This window comes from Mustela lutreola, chromosome 4 (genome assembly GCF_030435805.1).
Source record: "Mustela lutreola isolate mMusLut2 chromosome 4, mMusLut2.pri, whole genome shotgun sequence".
Taxonomy (NCBI): domain Eukaryota; kingdom Metazoa; phylum Chordata; class Mammalia; order Carnivora; family Mustelidae; genus Mustela; species Mustela lutreola.
Window position 1 is genome coordinate 155,431,362 of NC_081293.1, and position 6,208 is coordinate 155,437,569.

Here is a 6,208-nt window from a genome sequence, read left to right on the forward strand (position 1 = left end):
TTACCTTGTTTATAACTTTTAAATATTTAGACAAATGGCATTTAGGCCTCCCTTTATACTCTTATCCCAGGCCTCCCACGCTTGGAAAGAAATACGCTTTCGTTGATTTAAGCTGCTAATATTCAGGGCCTGTTTGTCACCACATCATAACCTAGCTTATACTGACTTTCAGGGAGGAGGTGGTAGGTTTTTCAGTTTCAGAAGCCCTCAAGTCGTATGTTCTGATGGAGGGATACTGGCATGGAAGCAAGGAGGGACTCAATCCAAGGAGCAGTCTGGGGAAGCTGAGAGCTTTCCTGTGGGCTGTGATGCACACTGAGGGAGAGATTGCTGGGGGCGGGATATCAGTGGATAAATGAGGAGCATCAGTCAGCTGCCCTGAGTAAGTGAAGGAAAATGAGGGCAAGGGAAATCGTGAATCTTAAGGATCAGGCCCCTTCCCATTTATATGGGGGGAATCAGCCTCTAGGATAGATGTTAGGCCTAAATGAAAAAGGGGGTATTTTCTATGCCTCCTCCCTACCCTCTAACTAATTGATTTTGGACTTCTTACCAAACTCAGCAAATGCGAGCTCAAATTGGATTCTTTTTCAAAAATATAAAAAGTTCTACTCCAAGTATCACAAAATAGCACACACCTGACGAATATATAAGGTGCTATTGCTATTATCGAAACTCAGTTTACACCATTTCAGAGAAAACAAATACATTCTAATAGCCTAAGAGAAAAAGGGATTATCGAAAAAGTAAATCTCTTCCCAAAGCTGGAAGGAAAAATAAGGACAAGAGAAGAGAAAGAAATAAGAAAGATATTGAACCTTTACTATTGGCCAAAAGCCGTGCTGAGTATATTACATGTCTGATCTGGTTTAGACCTTACCATAATCCTAAACAGTTGTCATTACATTCTCCATTCTAGAGTAGAAGTAACTGAAAAACAGAGATGTTCCAAATTTGTCCACAGTCAGAGAGCTCCTAAGTTTCAGAATCTAGATTCAAGCATGCCTGTCTGTTACCAAAGCCCTTATTCTTTTCAAAAGGTTCAGATTAAAAATTGCATTGTTGCCGTCACCACTCTGCTTCTCTGTTTCCAAACCCTGTCTGTTTGGCAAGGTCAGCCATGGGCTGGAGGGCACTAGTTGACAAATCTCATCTTTGTGGTGGCTTTCTTATAAGATGCAGGCCAACTGAAGAGGACAGTCCTTAAATATCTTCTGTGTACAGACAGTATTGGGGCACCCCATCAAGGCTGGGTGATGAGCACTGAACTAAGGGGTCCAGAGGAGGCCATATGATCCTACAGCGCACACCAAGCACTTACCTTATGGCTACTGGTTAGAAGAGTTATTTTTACACTCAAACTTGTCTTTCTCCCCTTAAATCTAAGGAGGCTCAAGGGATAGAACAGCAAGGAGATGATGAGATGGAGAAAAGTTTAGATAATGTGTATAAGATGATTCCTAGACCTCAGAGGGGGCCAACTGGAAAATCATGTATTTACCTTGAGTTTTTCTGACTTCAAGATCTTTTCTATCTTCCCTTCCCCCACTGGACTCGTCTCTGTTTTCCTCAGTTTGTAAATCCCCATGCAGCCCATCACCTTCCTTGCAGATCTGTGGCAAAGTAATCACATCTCAGTGTTAGGTTCCATGTTCTCAAAATGTCAAAACAAATCTCAATGATTAAATGCCATGAATTAAGCTTGTTATGTATTTCTCTAAAATTGATATGAAGGATACATTTTAATTAGAAAATTATAAATCTAAGCCTTCTTACCACCAAGCCACCTCCAAAATCTGTATGAAGTTCTAACACACACACACACACACACACACACACACACACAGTCAAATCCTATCTAAAGACAATGATCTTGTTAAATAATCAGCTTCATCTCATCTTATTTCATTTGGGTTGAAATTTTGCTCTGAGCCATGTGAGGCTTAGATATCGCTTATAAAGTTCATCTATGAGAAAACCTTTGAATTTTTTCTCTTTAGATGTCTATGAACTCTAATTAAATATGCATTTGTTGGTGTGATTTTTGACCAGGGAGCTTTTCATTAGTATGAAAGTGACTCTTACTCTCCGACATGGCTTACACAGAGCATTGCACTAAATGTTCAGATCTTTCTGTTGGCTGTTGCTAAAGACGAAGACCAAGAAGTCATCATTCTTTATCAAGACTGGCGATCGTTTTATGCATCTGGGGATCTGTCCAGAGAGCCCTGCTGTAGGTTTTCAACTTTAAAATCCTGTGGCTGCCACTAGCCCCATACATTTAATTTGAACACAAGAAAGGATGTAGAGCAAACATCAAAACAAAAGCTATCCTTCAAGCTTAATTTTCTTTTTCACACCTTTGGCCACCATAACTCCCCCTTCTTGATGTCAGCAGTTCATAATCTCACCTGTGGAAAGGAAGCCAGCCCCCAACTGTGCTGACAAATTGTAGGAAAGTGAAAGGCTTAATGATCGCTGAGTTTTATCCCTTTTTATTTCCAAAAGAATAACGAAGAGCTTTCTTTGCTCCCACTTAACATCCTAATCACCCATGTCTTCAGTTTACACTACAGCTACCCAGGCTTCTGCAGGGGAAGAAAAAAAAAATGAGATGCGACCCCTCCCCACCTTGCCACACCCACTGAAACCTGTCTATTGCTATTGCTATTGCATCCTTAATCAATCCCCCAAATTGCTCTGGGACTCTAAGGTCCTCCCCCGTTCAGTGCCCAGCCCCTGCTGGTGTAGGGAGCTGCACAGCTTGTGGTAAACTGCTCTCCATTATTCCTCTATATTTAGAACTTCCCTAGAGAAATGGCATTATCTCAGTCACGAAGCTGAAAGCTACTTAAAGTTAGTTTTGCACAGTTGTTTATCCACAGTCTGCTTCATGCACTGTTCGTTCACCTTGCCTAAGAAACAATTCAGATCGATGCCCCGCTCCAGAAACCCAAACTATTGAAATATCACCCCGTAGAAAATTGACTATGATTTGCATTTTGCTAATGTTGGTGTAGGTCAGAATGTTATTTCCCTCTCTCCTCAATGATGTTTCATTGAAGGTAAATTCTACCCCCTTCTTCCAGTGAAAAGCCGCTCAATGACCTGAATAAGATCTGGTGATAGAAAACATATTTGCAGTGATACTGAAGTCATTTTTCTGCCAGAACAAATTAGTCAGTAGCTATTGAGTATGTCACAGAGGTTTTCAAGAGGCACTTAGGAGGATGCTAAAAAAAAAATACTCTTCTATGTAGATTATTAGAAATGTCACGGTGCTAATGCAAAAACGCCGTGATAATCTTTCTGTTTCACTCTTCCCTGTGAAAGGACTCTCTCTTGCTTGTAATTCTACTCCTAAAAGGGAAAATATCATTTGGAAATGGTTGCAAAGAGAACGAGAAAGAAAATTTTATAATTTAAGCTAGAAAAGAAAAGATGGAGGGGAAATCAGATCATGGAGGCAAAGACACATTTGAGCTATTTTTCCAGAGTTTCCATCCCCACCAAGAACTGAATAAAAAAAGGGGGGATTTGGGCTGGATTTCTAGGGAGCTTTCCTGAGAAGACAATGTGTCAAAAATAGAATTAGTTCCTAAATGAACGGATGTATAAATGAGTGGATGTATGGAAGGCTGTGATCAGGGACTGTCTTCCTTCAATGCTCTTTGGCATTTGAAGGGAAAGCAGTTTACAGCACACACATAACATCTTGGGACCTCAGCGTCTACCATTATAAAACAGAACAGACAACTGCTACTTTTCTGGGCTGTTGAGACGACTAAATAAGATAATGTGAAGAAAGCATCTAAAGTGATGTCTTGTCCATAATCATAGAAAACCAGGGTCATGTGTCAGGCTCCGCTGCATGTGTGGGGGGGAGGGGTAGCTACATCTTGAAAATTCAGGCAGAAAGGTTGACTTTCTTTTATTGTGTACCCTGGTCTTTATGTGACAGCATTCCTATCAAAGATTGCCAGAGAGGAAAAAGGGACTCCTCAATATCCCCTATGTGATCCATCCATTTTCTCATTCGTAGAATTGACTGGGTGCTTGGATGGACGATTTAGGCATTTCTCTCAACTCTGCTATACTTTGATATTAGATATGACCAAAAAGTTAACAGTTTAATATCGAAGTATTCTCTGGAATTTTGCTAGTTCCTTCTGGTTTCTACTCAAACCTAAAAGAGATTATCAGTAGTATTCTTGTGGTCTCACCATTTTAAATATTTATAGATGCTTAACTCTTAGTGAGAGACTTTGACATTCTAACAGATTTAAACTCCAAGTATAAAACATTATACAAAAAAAAAAAAAAAAAAAAAAAAAAAAAAAAAAAAAAAACATTCCTTTGGGGACTTTTATTTTGCTCTGGTAGTAAAAAAAAAAAACTTCCAAAGAATGTGACTTAAATCTGATTTCCAAATGAGATATCCTCCAGCAATCAGCAGTCAAAAGATCCTGCGTGTTTATTATCCCTCTGGAAAGTATGCTTTACCCTCGGGTGTGTGCTGTAAGTGAAAAAACCTAGCCGTCTATATGAAAGCCCACTAAGTCATTTGGTGGCTCTTCAGTAGTTGTGAGCTTCGTTCTTCTGCGGGGCTCCAGGGCACACAGAGCCCTCCCAGAGCTGGTTGGGAAGGGTCTCCCACAGCCTCCTGTAAGTGGATCTCTTTCTCCAGGAATCATAGAGTTGAGACCTGCACTGGACCTTGGGCATCGTTCTCTTTGGTTTCCTCAGTCCATAGGAGAGAAAACTGATACAGAGCTTTAATGATCTTTCTAAGATCCACAGCTGGTTAAGAAAGAGAGTTACTCCCCAAATCCCTACACCATTCTGAAACTGCAGGGCCCACCTGGTCTTGAAGGGGGGAGGAATTATTCCAGACAGATGTGCTTTGGTTGATGGAATTAGAAAACCATACCTGTTGGGGTGCCTGGGTGGCTTAGTAGGTTAAAGCCTCTGCCCTCGGCTCGGGTCATGATCTCAGGGTCCTGGGTTTGAGCCCCGCATCGGGCTCTCTTCTCAGCGGGAAGCCTGCTTCCTCCCTCTCTCTCTGCCTGCCTCTCTGCCTACTTGTGATCTCTGTCTGTCAAATAAATAAATAAAATCTAAACCAAATAAAAAAAAAAAGGAAAGAAAACCATACCTGTTGATGGTTGCTTTGGATGTAATAAAAACCTTTAAAAAAAATAGAATATTTAAAATACATTTTACTTTGTAACATATAATGTACTGTCGTTAATTCTGGGTTCCACTGGGATGTGATGTACATTATTAAAGAAACAAAACTACCAATGATCACTGTCTCCACAGTTTGGAGAACAAAAAAATTCAAACTTATTAATTCAACTCTTTTGCAAATGCAATTTGGGCCACGGTTAATGTCTCCTTCAAAGAAGCAGGAAGTGGGATCTGCACGGCTTGATGAAACTGTTTAGGCACAGGGTCTTAGAGTCAATCTGTTACTCTCTCAATCACTAAAGCCAATCTCAGGCAATCCAGCCCTCTAGAGAAAAGAAAGCTTAGGCCTACTGAGCTTACCAAAGTCATGCAAACCAATCAATGTCCCAACATGGATGTATAGACTGTTGTCCTTTCCTATTTAATTGAGCAGGGTAGAATCATGACTTCATAAGTATTTTCTGAATTTTTATAGAATTTATAACTTAAATCTTAAATATAATGCATTGGTTTGGCTAACTTGTTAAGGACTGATCATTCCCCTGGCATTGTCCTGATCATTCCCCTGGCATTGTCCTGTATATTTTATACAGATAAACATTAACTAGAAAAGACATTAATGTGATAATAACCAGCAATAGTAAAATTGAAGACCTTTGTCCTTAATTACTCAAATACAAGTGCTACATTTGGTGTCAAATGTGAAATGGCAGTGACATATGAAATTCATACCAGTGGGAACATTGGAAATAGGCATACAGAGGTCCCCAACTTTGTTTCTAAGCGAAGCAATGGCTCACTTCCATGCAATATAGAGATATCTCAGGGAAGGGGTGGGAGACCCATGTTTCTAGAACAAGGGAAGTTACCAATAATAAAGTCCTCTGTAGAATGGAAAGTGCAGTGTCTAATATTAGGCAAACTCTTTTTTTCCTTTTTAAGATTTTATTTATTTATTTGACAGATAGAGAGCACAAGTAGGCAGATTGGCAGGCAGAGGGAGAGAGAGAAGCAGACT

At 40.1% G+C, this 6,208-nt stretch overlaps 1 long non-coding RNA gene across 1 annotated transcript; it reads right to left on the bottom strand.

The window, feature by feature from the left end:
* Positions 1 to 1,505: 1,505 nt before the first annotated feature.
* LOC131829567 (uncharacterized) lies at positions 1,506 to 5,719 on the bottom strand. The gene is made up of 3 exons (XR_009352914.1): positions 4,931 to 5,719; positions 2,412 to 2,588; positions 1,506 to 1,613 (listed from the first exon to the last, which is right to left on the bottom strand). It is a non-coding gene; the product is annotated as an uncharacterized LOC131829567 (long non-coding RNA).
* Positions 5,720 to 6,208: the final 489 nt, after the last annotated feature.